This window comes from Pristiophorus japonicus, chromosome 5, assembly GCF_044704955.1.
Source record: "Pristiophorus japonicus isolate sPriJap1 chromosome 5, sPriJap1.hap1, whole genome shotgun sequence".
NCBI lineage: Eukaryota > Metazoa > Chordata > Chondrichthyes > Pristiophoridae > Pristiophorus > Pristiophorus japonicus.
Window position 1 is genome coordinate 121,834,119 of NC_091981.1, and position 19,490 is coordinate 121,853,608.

General features: G+C 45.1%; 1 protein-coding gene across 15 annotated transcripts in view; it reads left to right on the forward strand.

Moving 5' to 3' along the window:
* The window catches only part of LOC139264436 (zinc finger protein 385D-like), a 1,282,821-nt gene that overhangs the window by 133,762 nt on the left and 1,129,569 nt on the right, over window positions 1–19,490 (forward strand). For 4 of the 15 annotated variants that reach the window (XM_070880898.1, XM_070880904.1, XM_070880903.1 and 1 more), the window contains exon 2: window positions 3,220–3,422. The exons of the other annotated variants lie outside the window; for them this stretch is intronic. The gene's annotated coding sequence lies outside the window, so the exon portion shown is untranslated. The remainder of the gene's footprint in view (window positions 1–3,219; window positions 3,423–19,490) is intronic. 15 annotated transcript variants of the gene reach the window in all.

Consider the following 19,490-nt stretch of genomic DNA (forward strand, 5'->3'; position numbering starts at 1 on the left):
CAACCCTGAGTCCGCCACATGGGGCAAACCGGATGGCCCTGTGCTGGCGCTATGGAGGAAACCACAGGGCCCACCAGTGCCACTACAAAGACTACACATGCAAAGGCTGCAAAAAGAAAGGGCACTTTCAGAGGCTGTGCAGAAAAAGTTTTACTCACCGCATCTCTGATGAGTTGGTTGATCATCGGGGCTCCGACACACTTGAAGGTGAAGCTACTCAACCCCTGGAAGAAGAGTATGGAACTCATGCCTGCTCCACCGAAAGTTCTTCGTGGACGATTAAAGTAGACGTCGACGGGGTCCCAGTTTCTATGGAGAGCGACACAGGGACGAGCCAGTCTGTGATGAACCAAGTGACCTTTGAAGAACTTTGGATGAATCCTGCCAATCGACCACAATGGCAGCCTGTCCAAGCGAAGCTGCTACCAGGCCTCCGGGCTCCGGCAATCGATCACGAACATGGATCCATCGCAGCATCCGGAGGTTCCACTGTCCAGCTCGACTGCCCACAGCACCCCGGCAAAATCTCCGAGACCGAGGATCCAAACTCCACTTTCCGGGCCGGGGCAGCACTCCAAGAGGTGAACGATGAAGGAAATGGATTCCCAACATCCAGGAAGAAAAGAGCACCACAGCCTACCTGCAGCAAGACCAGAAGATGGCTGCAGCACCACAAGCAGCAGAACCTGTAATCAAAATGGCCTCCACCATGCCACGAGTGAACACGGAGGAGCATCATGTGACATCGAGCGGCCAATCGGATTTGAAGGCTCCCTTAAAGGAGACCGGTAACCAAAAAAATTTAAAGGGGAACTTTCAACTATTTGAATACATCTTTAAAGCTAAAGATGCAATAAAAGAGTGCAAGTATGAAAATGTATGCAATGTAACCATGAATTGTGATGCTGGTTTAACTAATGAAATGAATGCAGGTGTTAGTAAGGTTGAGAACAAGTTTATTATGCTTAACAATAATGATAAAGAATGTGAAATGCCTAATGTAACCATGTCTGTTGAAACCAGGGCACGCAAAAGTGATGCAAATGCTAGAATGTATAATGCAGGCTCGACTATGTGTGATCAGAGCCAAGGTGTCATGTATACCGGTAGGACACTGCCAAAGGACATTGGGTCCTACAGAGACCATGCTGATGCCAATGGAATCCCCCTGTGGGAGACCCCCAGGTCCAGCAGGCTACCTGACCATGTAGCCTGGACCTTTGGAACGAATGTGATGCCCCTTGCAGGACGCACACACAGGCAGTGGGAGCAGACCCACTACAGGGACAGTGGTCAATGGGCAGCCCAGCCACCATCAATGGCAACCTGCACCAGATCAGCCCTATAACCCCTGGCCACCAGGGCCAACACCAGGAGCATGAGGCCAATACCCTCCAGCTTCCCTGGCAAACCCTGGGATGACCTGACCCTCATCCTAATTGGTGGACAAGGAGCCCACCCAGTCTTGTGGCCCTGCCCACAACTACCCACATCACAGTGTATACACCCCACCCACTGCTGCCGTGGCTACCACCCCCCCCCACCCTCGAGGGATCCCACAACAGTAACACCACAACCTCCCATAGCCCACCACTGATCACCTCTCCTGGGCATGACAATAAGGATATGAAAAATGCTTAGTGGGGGGAAGTGTTGTTGTGTATGCATGCCTGTTTACTGTGTGATGTCTGTAACACTGTTATGCAACACTGAATGTACCCTTACACTGTACACACCTTGCCTGTACACCAGAGGGTGCTGCTGCTGGAGACCTAAGGGTTACCTGCACACTGCACGCTGCAGGTAATCCAGTATAAAAAGGAACACACAGCTTGTTGTCCTCACTCAGGAGCTGCAAATAAAGGACTACAAGTCTGCACAGTTTAAGTATCATACCCTGCCTCGTGGAGTCATTACTAAAGGTGCCTACATACACTACGGTACATATTTTAGCTACTGAAAATTAATGTGATAGTGTAGACCTTGGTGATAGGCCACAAAGTCAGTGATCTAGAAAGATTTATTTTTTAAAGACCTCGTGTCTGAGAAAGACAAATGCCCTTCAACCATATATTATCATCACATGATTTTAAGGATAGATGAATTTGTGCTCGAATACATATTGGAAATTGAGCAGTGGATATCAGTAGGATTGCTCTATCCATTAAACTTAAAATTTGTCCATTCCACCCACTGACTTCCACACCTGAATTCCTGATATGTGCTCCAGTGTGCAAGTTCACTAACTCTAGCCTATACTTTAAGTTATATTACTCGGGGGAGGGTCCTTTAAAGCCCCAAGACTTAACCTTCCATACTATTCGGTGTAGCCATTTCTCTATCATGAAAAATAGCCACTTTGTTCCTAAGTCTATCAGGAAACACTATATATCATTAATGAAATATATAAACACAGCACTCAAAGGCATAGGGGCCGAAATTGCCCCTCTCAAAAAAGTTTGTTCGTACCTTTGGGAGGCAATAACGGGGTGTGAAAGGGTTTTCGCCCGAGCAGGCAACAGAAGCAACCCGCCCAGAATTCCCCCAGGATGGTGGTGGCGAAAACGGGTTTGCCCCATAATTTTTGCTCTGGATGTCATCGCTGTGCGTGCAGACCCCTTATCGCAGCGCACCAATCCCTTTGTGCCCGCCTGGGAAATTGCCCTGTGGGAGCAAGGTTGGCGTGGCGCGATGCCACCGACAGCTTTGCAGGTCACATAGCTGTGGTGGCTGGGTTGCCCCACCCGCCCTAAAGGAGAGGGCCTTACGCCACGGCTGGCATCTTTTTTCTTTGTTGGCCAATTTTGCAGTCGTCACGGCAATAGCGGCCGCTTGTTCGGCAGGTCCGCCAACAGGCAACCCCGCACCCACTCTTGGGTGCCGGCCCACTGGCCTGGCCGAAACCCTCCCCGGTGGCCCAGTGGGTGCCACTAATGTGGCTGCAGAGCTTGCAGCGGCCCTCCCCTTTAAAAGAAGGGGAGGGACGTTGTGACACACCCATGTAGCGCTGATGTGCTGAGCATGACACTGAGCAGCATGCCCCAATACTGGGCGCGAAGCAATTTCGGCCCCATAGTGTGCAATAATAGAACATATCTGTAGCATAGTTTAAGGAAATGTTTTTAGTATCAAAAGTGCTGCCAATAACTATACTTATAAAAGTAGGTTCTATGGGCCAGACTTTCGGCTTCATTGTCCGCGATTTTCTGGGTGTTACAGCTGGTTTTTCGCCCGGCGAGTTTTTTCCTTGGCATCGCCCACATCTGAAATCGCCCGACGGGACCAAACTGCCCACGTGCAATGTCGAGAATAACCGGCAGAATGTAAATTTGGGCTCAACCACCGACGTCCAGATCGCCGAGAGACTCATCCTGTAAAAGCTGCTTTTACAGGGCGGTAAGGGGGAGACCCTACAAAGAAAGGTAAGTTAAAGTTTATTTAATTGTTACTTTTTAATTTTACCATGGCAATTAGGGTTAAAACTGTTTTGGGAATGCTTTGTATGTGTTTTTTTTAATGATCATTTTTTCTTTAAGTTTTTCCCCTTCCGTAGGCCCAATTGCAGCACCGGCCTAAATTTTTGTACTTACTGTCCATTCCGGTAACGACCGCCCATTTGGCTAACTTTGTACTTACCCACCGAGAAAACCGCCGAAAATGAGTGTGCAACGCCGATTTTTTCACCGGGTGATCAGTTCTACTTATCTTTTCCCTCAAAATGGAAATTCTCGCCTGTTTTTTCGCCGAGCATTAGCAATCCTTCTCAGCGGGCAGTCGAGCGTTGAGGGCCTTTATGGAAAGTCTGGCCCTATGTTAGTAACACTGAAAGATACATAATACCTCAATACAGGGAGAAGGTGTGCCTCCAGTTGTGTTTTAATTTATTGTTCCAGGAGGGGAATGGTTAAGGTTTAGTCATCATCATTTGTTATCAATGGTTTGAATCTCTCTGGTCATTGACACTTAGACCTGTTAAATACTGGTTTTGTCCATACTCAGCTGGCACTAAAATACTGTATTCTATCTGGAATGAAAACTGACACTCAACAGTACTTATCTTCAGAAAACATACACTTCATCAGCTGATCTGGTCAATGTCATTGATGTGAATAGTGATGAAATGAGCCTGGTTACCTGCACTGCTACCTGAAGGAAAGATGTATTGAAGTGGACTCAACTAGATCCGAATGTGTAGAACTTAGTCATTTTTTGCATAAGCGTTCTGAATCACTGGGATGGAGACAGTGTGTGTATTACAGTGCCTTATTATACTTTGTATTGGCCTTTGGGACCAAGATTCAAATGCAGTCTAATGAATGAGAGGGTGAAGATCATTGTTTCTCTGATGGCTGTTATGGGTTAAAAGTCAAATGGTGTTTGAGCAAGCACGCTGGATTAATTTATAATGTAAACCTTAGAGCAATGAATCTCTGACTTATATTAATTTGACAATCTGATTCAGAGGGGCTAGTTCTTACTTACACCCCCAGGCAGTAATCTGGTGGAGACGATTGTACTCCCATTGTAAAAGCCGTCCATTTTCATCCCATTGAAAATTGGGTGGCTTCCATAATGGGCAGATGATCCACTCCATTAGAATACTGGCCGGGGTGAAGGTGAACATTTCCTCCAGAGATTCTCAAAGAGGTTTTTTATCAAAAGCCAATGCCACGGTACTGCACAAATGTTGTTCAGAGCATTGAAGAGTTGAGAGCATTTTCAAAGCTATGTAGTGTATCCTGTACTGAACCAAAATAGGTGCAATATTGATGCATCATGACTTAATCACCCTACAATTGTCATATTGCTTCCCTTCCCAATTAATATGCCTGTTCTTTACTGAAAACAAGTCAATGTGAAAGTAAATACAAGAGATTCTTTAGAAATGCAGATAAAGATACTAATGAATCCCACAGAAATGGACATTGTTGCCTGGTAAATTGTTTTACAAGGTACTTTCCCAGGTAAATAATCAGGAGATTGCAGCTATTTTGTCAGTGATATCACATATCTCATATAACTGACACAAATCACGCAGGGTGCAACATTTAAAAACTAGGGTTAAAAACACAGAAAAAATATATTGTGTGCTAAGTATGTAATTACTCGATAGACTGAATATTGTAAACTCACTCAGGTGCAAACCTGGCTCAACTTTATTCGGGCTCAAACTGCCCACATTACATGGTGGCTTCCTTTATATACCTGGCCCGCACACACGTGCGTACAGCTCTGACAGGGGCACCCCCTGATGGCTAGTAACCCCAAGCATACATACATGACAACATCCCCCTTCAAGATCTTAGTATTAGTCTTTTTACAGGTTAAGACGGTCCGGGGCTTTCCATTCACGAATTGATCGTCTCAGTTCAACTCCAGTTCTGGGCGAGCGTTCTGAGTCAGTTATGACTGGAGGCTGGGTAGCCGATCTGATGGGAGCAGCAATGACCATGTCAGAGATTGAAAGTCCAAATTAATTGATGACGGCGGAGTCCTCTGATGAATGAATACAGGTTGGTTGGCCACTGATCGTATCTTCCTCAACTTGTTCCAGTTCATCCGTGTGCCGCAGCTTTATCTGATCAACATGGTTTCTGCATGTTTGCCCATTTTTGAGCATGACAATAAACACTCTGTTACGCTCCTTGGCCGTAACAGTACCGACGACCCACTTGGGACCTTGACCATAATTTAGCACATACTCAGGATCGTGAATAGAGATGTTGCATGACACAGCAGCACGATCATGATGCCACTGCTGATTTTGACGTCTGTTTTCGACATGATCGTTCAAGTCAGAATGGACGAGAGATCTCATGAGCTTGGTCATGAGATCTCTCTTCATCAATAGTTCAGCAGGGGAGATCCCAGTAAGCGTGTGGGGTCTTGTCCTGTAACTAAGCAATATGCATGACAAGCGAGTCTGCAGTGAACCCTGAGTTCACGCATTTCATACTCTGCTTGATTGTTTGGACAGCATGCTCTGCTTGACCATTAGAAGCAGGTTTGAATGGCGCTGACCTCACATGTTTAATACCATTGAGTTTCATAACCTCTTGAAACTCCAGACTTGTGAAGTAAGATCCCTTATCGCTCACAACGATGTCAGGCAGACCATGAGTAGCAAACATGACACAAAGGCTCTCAATGGTAGCTGTGGATGTACTGGATGACATGATTATACACTCTATCCACTTGGAATATGCAGCCGCCACAACAAAAAACATCTTACCCAGGAAAGGACCTGCAAAGTCGATGTGGATCCTTGACCATGGTTTAACTGGCCACGACCACAGACTCAGCGGAGACTCCGCTGGTACTTTGCTTAGCTGCATGCAAGTGTTGCACTGATGCACACATGATTCCAGATCAGAGTCAATTCCAGGCCACCATACGTGAGATCTGCCAATGGCTTTCATCATGACAATACCGGAATGAGTGGCTGTGTAGATCACGTACAAATTTCTCTCTGCCTTTCTTAGGCATAACAACTCGATTACCCCACAGTAAACAATCTGACTGAATGGATAGTTCGTCTTTGCCACGGTTGTAAGGTCTGGTCTCATCACCCATTTCCATAGGGAAAGCAGACCAATCACCTCTAAGGACACAATGTTTTACAACAGTTAAAATCGGGTCCTGTCTGGACCAGGTCCTAATTTGTTGAGAGTGACAGGGGTTCCTTCACTCTCAAAAGCATCCATAACTAACAGTAGATCTGCAGGTTGTGGTGTCTCCACCTCAGGTATGGGCAAAGGCAGATGGCTCAGTGCATCGGCACAATTCTCGGTGCCAGGTCTATGGCGAATTACATAATCATAGGCAGATAATGTCAGCGCCCACCTCTGGATGCGGGCCGATGCATTGGTATTGATACCTTTGTTTTCCGAAAACAATGAACTGAGTGGCTTGTGATCTGTTTCGAGTTCAAAACGAAGACAAACAGGTACTGATGCATCTTTTTAACCCCATACACGCAGGCTAAAGCTTTTTCTACCGTGCTGTAGGCTCTTTCCGCCTTTGACAAACTTTTCGAAGCATACGCAACAGTTTGTAGTTTACCCGACTCATTAGCTTGTTGGAGCACACAGCCAATCCCATATGATGAAGCATCACAGGCCAATACTAGACACTTACACGGATCATAATGTACCAGCAACTTGTTAGAGCAAAGCAGATTTGTAGCTTTCTCGAAACTCTATCTTGAGACACACCCCAAACCCAGTTGTCGCCTTTTCTGAGCAGCATGTGCAGTGGCTTTAATAAAGTGCTCAATCTTGGTAAGAAATTACCGAAGTAGTTGAGTAGACCAAGAAACAAACGCAGCTGCGTCACATTCTGAGGCCTGGATGCATTTTTGATGGCCTTGGTTTTCAAGTCCTTAGGCCTAATGCCACCAGCAGCAATCTTCCTCACCAGAAATTCGTCTTCCGGTGCCATGAAGATGCACTTCGAACGTTTCAGCCTGAGTCCCACTTTGTCCAGACGATGTAGAACCTCTTCAAGGTTGTTCAGGTGTTCGGCAGTGTCACGACCTGTGACCAGAATGTCATCTTGGAACACGACGGTTCTAGGGACGGATTTCAGTCGACTCTCCATGTTCCTCTGAAATATGGCTGCAGCTGAGCGAATTCCAAAAGGACACCTGTTGTAGATAAACAGTTCTTTATGAGTGTTAATCCTCGTGTTTATTCGATGTGTCGACAAGCTCCTGTGTCATATAGGCTGACGTCAGATCCAGTTTAGTGAACGACTTCCCACCGGCTAGCATTGCAAATAGGTCATCAGCCTTTGGTAACGGGTACTGTTTCAAAAATCGGTTGATCGTAACCTTGTAGTCTCCACAAATCCTGACAGTGCCATCACTCTTCAACACAGGAACAATGGGACTGGCCCATTCGTTAAATTCGACTGGTGATATGACCCCTTCACATTGGAGTCTGTCCAGCTCAATTTCAACCTTCTCCCTCATCATGTACGGAACAGCCCGAACTTTGTGATGGACTGGTCTTGCACCCGAGTCCAGGTGAATCTGCACCTTGGCTCCCGTGAAATTGCCGATGCCTGGTTCAAACAGTGAGGGAAACTTGCTCAGCACTTGAGTCATCCACCGATGACAACACTTTGATATCGTTCCAATTCCATTTGATTTTTTTGAGCCAAGTCCTGCCGAACAGCATTGGACCATTTCCTGGAACGAACCATAATGATAGATCTTGAACCACACCATCATATGACACCTTGACTACTGCACTGCCAATCACCGGTACAAGTTCTTTGGTGCAAATACGCAACTTGGCATTGACAGGACTCAGCTTAGGCTTCACAGCCTTCGTGTCCTATAGCTTGTCGAATGTTCTTTGGCTCATTATCGACTGACTTGCACCCATGTCCAATTCCATCGATAACGGCACACCATTTAGTTTCACATTAACCATTATCGGTTGGCTCTTTGTTAGGAAAGAATACAGTCCATACACTTCCTCCTCAGGTATCTTGGGTTGCATATCCATGTCCGCGCTGGACTGGTCGTCATCATCCATGTGGTGAGCCGCAACACGCTTGCTCAGTTGTGGACACATTCGCTGAAGATGCCCCACTTTCGAACAGCCTTTACAGATGTACTGTTTAAAACGACACTGATGATGCCGATGATTTCCTCCACAACGCCAACAGGGTGAAATCGGATTTGTACCCGTTGGCGGACTTTGAGCAGCTATAGGTTTCGCATACTCAGTCGAGTAGGCCCTGCCATAAGCAGCTCTGCCATACGACAATACAATCTTGTTTACAGTACTTGCCGTGGAGCTCCGACTCTTCGATAATATCTGCCTCAAATTATCATCCGCCGTCATGAATGCCTGGGCAATCGCAATGGTCTTGCTCAAATCCAGCATCTCCACAGCCAATAACTTCCAGAGGATCACCTCATAGTTGATTCCTATTACGAAGAAATCTCGCAGCATGTCTCCCAATGCGTCTTTGAACTTACATGGCCCAGCAAGACATCTTAGGTCGGCGACGAATTCCAACACATCCTGGCCCTCAGAGCGAACATGTGTGTAGAATAGATAGCGTGAGATGATGATGCCTTCTTTTGGTTTGAGATGGTCACATACCAGAGAAACACAATTCCTCATAGTCCTTGTCCGTTGGACGTGCAGGCGAAAGGAGATTCTTTAGGAGGCCATAGATTTTCGGACTGCAAACAGTGAGGAAAACTGCCCTGCGCTGAACTGCATCAGTAGCTTCCTTCATTCTGGTCCAGGCGATCGATAAAATCTGACCAGTCCTCTCCCTCCACGAATCTCTCCAGAATTCCAATGGCGCTAATTTTGCATGCAAAGGTTCTTGAGTTACCTTGTCGCCAAAAATTAAGTACGTAATAACTCAATAGACTGAATACTGTAAACTCACTCAGCTGCAAACCTGGCTCAACTTTATTCGGGCCCAAACTGCCCACATTACATGGTGCCTTCCTTTATATACCTGGCCCGCACACATGTGCGTACAGTAGAATGACCTCCAACAGGGGCACCCCCTGGTGGCTAGTAATCCCAAGCATACATACATGACATTATGAAAGTTTATATATGACAGTTGGAGCTTCTACTGCAATGTAAATATTCCCTAGCAACCAACACAACACCATTAGAACTAATAGTTTCGTGCAAGCTTTTTAGGGGTTTGTCAAGAACTAAACCTGTGCAAAAGCATCCCGTTGAAACAAGATCAGATTACACTTAACAACTAAAGCTTTAGAATGCAATTCAAGTCCATAGATATTTTAGAACGTAATTCTTTCCCTCTTTCCCATGTTAAAATATTTGATAATGAATCACTTTATAATCAGACCCTGGTGGCAGCAAATCAAGTCTTTAGCACATCTAATCAATGAGAAATTTCCTGCATTTTATTTGTAGTGAAATCGTACATAATTCCTTTATGAATGAATTGATGATTTTTCTAGATTAGTGGAGACTTTTCTTTAATGTTAGCAAAAATCAGCATGTTACATAGTTTGTGATAAATATAGAGGCTGCCAGAGGTCATACACACATATAAATATAAACAATCAGCTTCCTGGGCGGGAACGTGGCAAAGAGTATGGCCGGCACTCAATTTTAATGGCCGAGCCTCATTACCTTGTCTCTCGCCAAGTTCCCAACCAAAACCGCCAGAAAGTCATTGGGAAGTGGGTGCCCAGACGTTAAAATTGCGCATCAGGAGGATACTGCTAGTTAGCTAGGGGAATGGGCTGCAGCACTTAACGTGCTCCAAAGGGGAATCCTGATTGTGATGGAATGTTGTGCATACCTACAGCTTAAGTTGTAACCAACCTCTAACCCCCTGTGCCTTTAGTGTATCAATGTAACATAGGTTCACATTCAAGGCTTTTTTAATCTTTTGGTAGTTTTACAGGTTGACACGTGGGAAGTGATTAAATAGGCTCCACAGCTCAGTGAATGTCTCTGTTAGTAAATGTGTAACTATGGGCCGTGCAGACCAGAAAGGTTTGAGGTTTGAGCTCTGGAATCTGTACTAAGTTAAATGATCTAAGTTGAGCTGGCCAAGGAAGGAAAATAAAACTGGCTGGAGTTTCTGATCCTAACTCTCATCAAATGATTCCTTTTGGAAATGCCTGTATGGATACTGGTGGAAGAAAGGGTCCAGGGCCACATGTGTTGAATAGTCCTATGCCTGAAGTATTGGAAGATGTTGGCACCCATTAAACTAAATTAATCCATTGCCTTCTGGTGGAGTAAAGGAGAAAGGTTGGAGAAGGGGAAACAAGACTCCACACTGACAATTGCTTTTTCATCACAGTATCAAAACATTAGGATCAAATTCTTCAATTCAATCAAATGAAGCCTGCATCAGAATCATTTTGTTCTGGTGAATAATAGGAATTGATATTGAGAGTGCTGTGGGTTAAACCTGGCACATTCACTCTGCACCTGCTTCAGAAGTGGTAGATTTCGGGCACAGTGAAAAAAAAATTCCCTTCCAGGAACATTTCAAAAACAAAATTATGAAGATTAAACCATTTTTTGTTTGTCCACCAGTACTTTCATGCAAATATAAATAACAACTTCATTAATTTCTAGTAGAATCAGCAGCAATTGTGGTCAATGTTTTATATATATCTGTTTTAGAGGTTGTAGCTTTTATTGGCAGCCAAGTTTAATTGTAGAAAAATGAACAAGCATAGATGCCTTCTGATTCTACAGCGTGGAACTGGAGGTGTGCGGCAGCTTATCAAAATAAAGATTTCAGTCCTCTGGAATATTTGTTTTAAAATAACCTAGTCAGAACCCAGGTATTCTTCGGTAGTAAATAAAATCATAGACGGGACCGATTACAAAGACCTTGATGACAAGTATACACAGTAACAGCATGCAGATGAAAGGATCTCCAGAAGCAAATGCTACACGATACTTTGAAAATTTATTGCTGAAGGTAGGGCAGAGATGCGACGCGGCAGAGGTATTTACAAGATCTCCAGCAAGAAATTGAAACTCGATTGAAAGACACGGTAAGTGGTTCTGGAGAGTTAGCTCAGATCAAAATTCCATACACAATGTGTGTACAGTATATTGATGCTTGAAAGTGCCAACTCTGAAGGGATTCTTAATCTGAGAAAATATAATTGCTTAAAGGTTGAAAAGCACTGTGCCACACACAGCTAGCAGACTCAGACCCACATGCTTTTTCCTAATCTTTTTAGTTCTCAGATACATGAGTTGTCTCTTTTTTTAAACAGTGTTTACTATCATAGTTTACTTAAACTTTACATTTCTCTTTTTCAAATGCAGAGTACATTCTTTATCAATTAATAGGAATAATAGTTAATTAAATGACAAATCCGCAGAGCATAGTCCCGCATAAACTCAGTTAATTAAATAATACAAATAAAACTATATTTGCACACAGATAGTAGCAGTCAGGATACCAAAGGTGCAACTAATTAGCATTAAAATGTTGCTTTTGCAGTTCATTATGTTTTTTTAGTGTTCCCAAACTGTGTCATAGGCACAGTGACCAGAAGAATTAATGGTACAATTTGTTTTTGTGCAGATTCTGAGAATTGAGTGGAATGTAATACAAAACATTACTTTCCATGGGCATTTTGTGCTGCAGGAAAATTGTTGCTGAAATTGTCACTTTGCACTAAAGGGCAAAATCATTATTTCATGGTCCTACTACTCTGATGCAAATCAAAACGTTAAACCAAATTTTAATGTGCCTTCCTGCAGGTGCATTCTAACAATGGTAATGGTTATTTTCAGTAGCGCCATTGAGGAAAGGCCGCATCCAACACAGGAGGAATATCGTCAATCATTCTGGGATTTGTGTTTAGTGGGGTTTTTATATTACAAACGGAATGTGGTACAGCTTGCTACTTTTTAAAAATGTATTCATTCACGGGAGGTGGGCATCGCTGGCATTGCCAATATTTATTGCCCATCCCTATTTGCCTTTGAGAAGGTGGTTGTTAGATCTCTTAATTTTCAATGAGATTCGAAATCCAGTAGTAGGTTAAAATAACTTTATTTCAGCAGTAGCAACAGCAGTTCTTGGCAGTGTTCCAGCTCTTTGTTACACAGAACACATGTCTGAAAATGGATGAATTTATACCGGATCAACTTACAATAATGAACTCGCCCCCTTTGATACTATTGGCTCAATTGACTCAACAGTATGAGTTATTAACCCATGGTTGGCTCTGAGCCCAAAGTCCTGAGATGTCAAGTGTGATTGATGGCTTAATGCATCGTGCCATTTCACATATACGCAATCTAACTGCTGGCTGCGTTTTCCCCCAACTTTGCAGCTTGCTTGTCTTCTCTATCAGTGGTGGTGAGCGCCTCCTTGAACTGCTGCACTTTGTGTGGTGAATGTACTCCCATTGTGGTATTAAATAGGAAGTTCAAGGATTCTGACCCAGCAACGTTGAAGGAGCGGCGATACATTTCCAAGTCACGATGGTGTGTGACTTGGAGGGGAACTTGGAAATGGTGGTGTTCCCATGCGCTTGCTGCCCTTGTCTTTCTAGGTTATAGAGGTTGTGGGTTTAGGAGGTGCCATCGAAGAAGCCTTAGCATATTGCTGCAGTGCAAGTTGTAGATAGCACACACTGCAGCCACGTTGCGCTGGTGGTGGAGGGAGTGAATGTTTAAGGTGGTGGATTGCATGTCAATCAAGTGGGCTACTTTGTCCTGGATGGTGTCGAGCTTCTTGAGTGTTGTTGCAGCTGTACTCATTCAGTTTTTCACACTCTTGACTTGTGCCTTATGCAGGTGGCAGAAAGCATTTGGGGAGTCAGGAGGTGAGTCTCTCACCACAGAATTCCCAGCCTCTGATCTGCTCTTGTAGCCATAGTATTTATATGGCTGGTCCAGTTAATTTTCTGTTTAATGGTAACCCCCCCAGGAAATTGATGGTGGTTAGATTCTCTTAAAATGACAGAAGTTTGCAGTGATATTAAAGTCAGATCCCTTAATGTAGATTTAGACATCTCAATGTGCTGAACTGAGAACTGAGTGTATCAGGTAATGGTTACCAGCAGGATGAGTGAGAAAATGTACACTTCACTCAACAGGATTAATGAGTATTAGCCTATTAGACTTAAAGGGGGTCATTATGACTTTGTGCAATCGTGTAAAATGATTGATAGTGAATCAGCAGCCGTTTTACATCTCTCATGATTTTTATTTCCATTGAAGTAATTTTAGAGTAATATCTGTGAGGTTGTATTATAGTTAAGCATGAACCACTGCTGCATTTAGGTTATAGCAGGACTATGGTAAACATCAGAAACTGCACTCCAGATCCCAGATTATTCATGAGTAACTCCACAGGAGAAATACTAGTGTGTATGTATAAAGATTCAATTTGAATCATATTTTTTAGTGTGACAAAATTATTTGGGTGATAATACAGGTCATAAAGCTGTGTGAAATATAGCCTACAGGTGATGCAACATAGAGCAATTATTGACATATGAGCCTCAAGAATGACCCTGTACTAAGAAGAGCAGGAAAGTTCTCTGTCTTCTTGTTGAATGTATTGTAGTTTTGGGAAATGCTGAATGATTGTTATCATCATTTCCAGTGTTGTTGCACAAAGTTTCAACAATGGAGAAGTCAAGCATAAAACTTATAGGCATCAGCCAGGACTCCAGCAAGATCTATTTTAACATTTCATGAACCATATTGATGAATAGTATTTGACAGAATGTGAAGCTTCATTAGTTCTTGGTGAAATCAGTCATCATCAGCACCATAAGCAGTCCCTCAAAGCAAGGATGGCTTGCTTTCACGCCAAAAAGGGATGAGTTCACAGGTGTTTCAATGTTCCAGATCTCAAACTAATATTCCAGATCCCAAACTACATCTTGAATGCTGGAAGATGCCTGTGTGTGGATTTTTTTAACGTGTGGTGGCAGTTGCACACCAGCCCCCACATGGGCTTGACAGAGCTAGGTCTTGGTCCAGTGGCAAGGGTTAACCAAGACGACCGGAGATCAGCTCTGCTGCACGGACCTAGCGCGCACACATATTGCAGTGTGGGCTGGCCCTTTCTGCCCTGGGCCCTCGCCTCTTCTGAGCCCCGAACTCAAGCCTCTCCTAGGCCCCGGTGACTTCCATCTACAAACTCTTGCCACTCCTTCGTCCCTCCTGCTGTGCCTGCCCGCGCTGCAGTCAGCAACCAGTGAGGTGAAATCAGTATCAGTGCTGTGACTGACTGATGCTGTTTTGTAAATGCTCCAGCAGAGAACAACAGTCTCAGTGGGAATCTAATAGTCTGCAGCTACTTTTATATTCTTTTAGTTTGGATTCTGTGGCTTGGTAATGATGAGATGATTCCCAGCACTTATGCTGTTCAATCTTTTTTCTGTAGCCCAGCAGAAGACCCTGATAAAATTGGGATTATGTGTCTGTTGTTGGGTTCCAGAAAACAAACTGAACAGCATTAATGCTGAGCGCTGGCTACTGGATGCTGAACGCTCAGAAACCGAGTTAGAAGGGAATACAGATTGATCCTCCCTTATCCAGAACTCCTTTATCCGGAACCACCCCTCGTCCAGAACCATTCCCGGCCACCGGGTAGCGCATGCGTAGAATGCCGACATGAACAAATTGAAGTCCTTCATCACTGCCAACTCTCGCAATCGCTGGCCTGACCCCGCGATCCACAGCCGCCCTCCCCCCCTCCCAACCCCATGATCTCTCTGCCACACTCCCAGCCCCAAGCCAGCCAGCCCCAATATCCCCTTGCTCAGTACCTGTACCATCCAATTTAACATGACCACCCTTTGTCCGTAAAAATCCCTTATCCAGAACAGGCCAGGTCCCGAGACTTCTGGATAAGGGAGGTTCAACTTGTAGCAATAACTTAGGATGGCAAAGAGAAATTGCAAATCAAATTATCAAGAATATAAAAAGAAATAGTAAAATGTTCTCTGGACAAATAACTAACAAAAGGACCATTAAAGTAGGGTAAGGGCCACTAAAGAATGAGCGAAATAAACTCACAGGTAATGACAGAGAAATGGCAGAAGTATTGAATAACTACTTCACCTCAGTTTTTACTGAAGAAAATAACAAATCAACACTTCACAAGAGGATGAGCTTAAAAGAATATTAATACAGTTGAGATAGAAAGGGGGAAATAATTGACAACTAGCAAAACTAAAAGAGGATATGACTCCAGGTCTAGATGTTTCCACGCAGACTCAAAGAAATTAAGGATGAGATAGCAGAGGGACTAGTTTATATAGAAGTTCCATAGAAGAGGGGATAGTGCCTCTGGTGGACGGACAGCTAATGTTGTTCCGATATACAAAAGGGAAATAGAACAAAACCTGGGAACTATAGACCAATCAGCTTAACATCAGTGATAGGAAAGTTACTGTAATCTATACTAAAAGAAGTGATAGAAGAGCATCTAGAGACAGAAAATACGATAAAAAATAGTCAGCATTGATTCCAAAAGGCTAACTTGATAGAATTATTTGCAGAGGTAATGGAAAGAGTAGACAAGGGTAATGCAATAGATGTCATATACCTGCGGGAGAACACCAGCAGCAGATCGGGGCCATAAAAGGAGTGGCGAGCGGAGGCCCAGGAGCAGCGTGGAGGCATGCAACTTAAAGGAACAGCGTGAGCTGCGAAGGCAGCGAAGAGTGACGTCAAGGTCCAGGTCGGTGATTGGAGTGTGGGCAGATACAGCAGGAGCGACGAGATCGGGGCGAAGGAGCGGTTAGAGACTGTGGAGGGACATGATCGGGGCCAAGGGGAGGCGTGAGTTCGGGGCCAGGGGCCCAGGGGCAGCAAGGGTCAGCCCACACTGCAATATGTGTGCGCACTAGGTCCATGCAGCAGAACAGGTCTCCAGTTTGTTTTGGTGAATCCTTACCACTGGACCAAGACCTAGCTCCGTCAAGCCCATGTGGTGGCTGGTGTACAACGGTCATCACACGTTAAAAAAATCCAAGCACAGGCATCTTCCACCCTTCAGGATGTAGTTCAGGACCCGGAACTTTAGGTCCATCATTGGAATACCTGTGAACTTATCCTTTTTTGGTGTGGAAGCAAGATATCCTCGTTTCGAAGGACCATCTATGATGAGGACTGGGATTTTCAAAAGGCCTTTGATAAGGCACCACACAATAAGCTCATAACAAGGGTTAGGGCATGTGGAGTCAGGGGACAAATAGCTGAATAGATAGAACATTGGCAAAAAAATAAAAAGCAGAGAGTAGGGGTAAAGGGTAGCTACTCAGATTGGAGGAAAGTAGAAAGTGGTATTGCACAAGGATCAGATCTGGGACCAGTATTGATCATAATTTACATTAATGATTTGGACTTAAACAAGTAACTTAATATCAAAATTTGCAGATGATACCAAACCTGAGGGTGGGGTGGGGATGAAAGGGGGGGAAGTATAGCTAACACTGAGGAAGAATGCAACATAATACAAGAAGACAAAAGCAAAATACTGCGGATGCTCGACATCTAGGTCGCTGACCCTTTATCAGAACTGTTCTGATGAAAGTTCATTGGCCTGAAATGTTGGCCGGAATTTTCTGAGGTAAGAACGGGTGGGTTGGAGGCGTGGGGGGAATGACCCCAACCCGTATCCAACTTGCCCACTTTCACCTTTCACTTAGGCGGTTCGGGGGGAGGGGGGGTGGTGGGGGTTGGGGGGCAGCTGCCAACCCTTTACCAAGAGGCGGGTTAGCAATTATAATGAGACCAGAAGTTCTACTTTAAACTGCTTTGCAGGTTTTACAGCAGGCGGCCGGGGATCCTGGCGCTCGCGACTTCTGGTGGCTGTAATGAGGCAGTCTCACCCTCAGGGAGCAATCCTTATGGGCCTGGAGGAGCAGGAGTGCTTCCTCCGGGCCCCCGCACCTCCCTCCCCCCCAAACTCCCACACCATCAGCCTGCACCCCCCGGGGTTAGGGTTCAGAACCTCCTCAGGATCGGACCATTCCCAGGCTTGGAACACCCCCCACATCAATCGTGATTTAGCCCTGGGGCGGGGATCAGACCACTCCTGAGCTTGGAACCTCCCCCTCCATCAACCATCCTGCAGCCAGCACTTACCTTGTTCTGTGGCCTCCTGATCCACGATCTGGAAGCCAAAGCTGGAAGTTAAAACCCCACAGTGTGCCGGGAAACGCAAACTTCTGGGTTTCCAACCATCTCCATGTGGGTGGGACCTGGAAAAATCCAGCACCTTAACTATTTCTCTCTCCATAGAAGCTGCCTGACTGGCTGAGTATTTCCAACAGTTTTTGTTTTTATTTTTTATTTGTTTTTATAATACAAGAAGAATAGGAATACATAAGAAATAGGAACAGAAGTAGGCCTGCTTTACCATTCAATAAGATCATGGCTGATCTGATCGTGGCCTCAACTCTACTTTCCTGCCTGTTCCCCATAACCCTTGACCCCCCTATAATCTGTCTATCTCAGCCTTGAATATATTCAATGACCTAACCTCCACAGCTCCCTGGGGTAGAGAATTCCAAAGATTCATGACCCTCTGAGAGAAGAAATTCCTCCTCATCTCCGTCTTAAATGGACGACCGCTTATTCTAAAACTGTGCCCCCTAGTTCCAGATTCCCCCACGAGGGGAAACATACTCTCAGCATTTACCCTGTCAAGCCCCCTCAGAATCTTATATGGTTTAATAAGATCACCTCTCATTCTTCTAAACTCCAATGAGTACAAACCCAACCTGCCCAACTTGCTCAATCTTTCCTCATAAGGCAACCCCTTAATTCCAGGAATCAACTTAGTGAACCTTATCTGAACTGCCTCCAATCCAAGTAAATCCCTCCTTAAATAAGGAGACCAAAACTGTATGCAGTACTCGAGGTGTGGTCTCACCAACATAGTACAGTTGTAGCAAGACTTCCCTACTTTTATACTCCATCTGGTGAAACAGTCAGCACCAATGAGCAGGAGCATTTAGTGTGTCCTGGACAGCATATGAGCGAGCTCACCAGAGGGCAAGGTCCTCTCTCAGCTTTGATGAGGAGCACAGAGGTGAGGACTTCATGGCTGAGGCAATTATACTAGATATTAAAAGGCCTGTAAAGGTGTTTCAGCATTATGGCTGAGAGTGTAGAGGACTCTGCTTCCAGCCTCTGTGGTGTCATCTTGCATGGCATCAGCACTCTGCCCACTACTCTGGAGAGTGAGGCCACCCCCAGGGGTGCTGCAGCCGGGCCCTCACAGCAGTTGTCAATTGTCACAGCCTTTGCAGCTTTGATAGAAACTCAAATGGCTATCGTGCCTTGGAGAGACAGAAGACCACCTTAGTCAGGTTGGTGGAGCAAGTGGATAGGGGCTCACCTATGTGCTGCAGTTTGTCCTCCTGCAGATTAATGGGAGTTATGAGCCCCAGCCCCATGTGAGTGGCAGTGGTGCTATGGGAGTAATACGTGTTAGCTTCTCTCAGGATGTCAGCTCCTTTGCTCCATTGCCACCCCCTCAACTAATACCCACTATGATATTCAGAATACCCAGAAAGCTAGCTGGGCCAGACTATTCTGGCAGCAGGCGGCAGCTGGACCTTCACAGGCTTGAGCACCCAAAGGTCACCGACCACAAACATTATAAGGATTTCAACATGAGGAACAGCAGCCTTCGACCTGCTTTGGTGTGGCCACTAAGGGAGCATCTCTTAGGAGTTGGGGCTGAAAAAGACCGTTCCCTTAAGACCTGTTACCGCTGGAAATTGGCGTCCACGCTGTGGAGTGCAATGGATGCCAATTTTTTTGTGTAATGGCTGCCTTTTGGAAAATTATGCTCCTGCGGTATCCCGGCAGTGACCCGCTCCCCCCACTACCGCTTCGCTGCTACTGATCCATTCTAATTGCGTCATCAGAGCGCGCACCGCCGATGTTCCCCCCTCAATGGCGACATTCCGCCGAAAAAGTCTTGCTCCCACTGTGCAGTGCCAAAAGCTG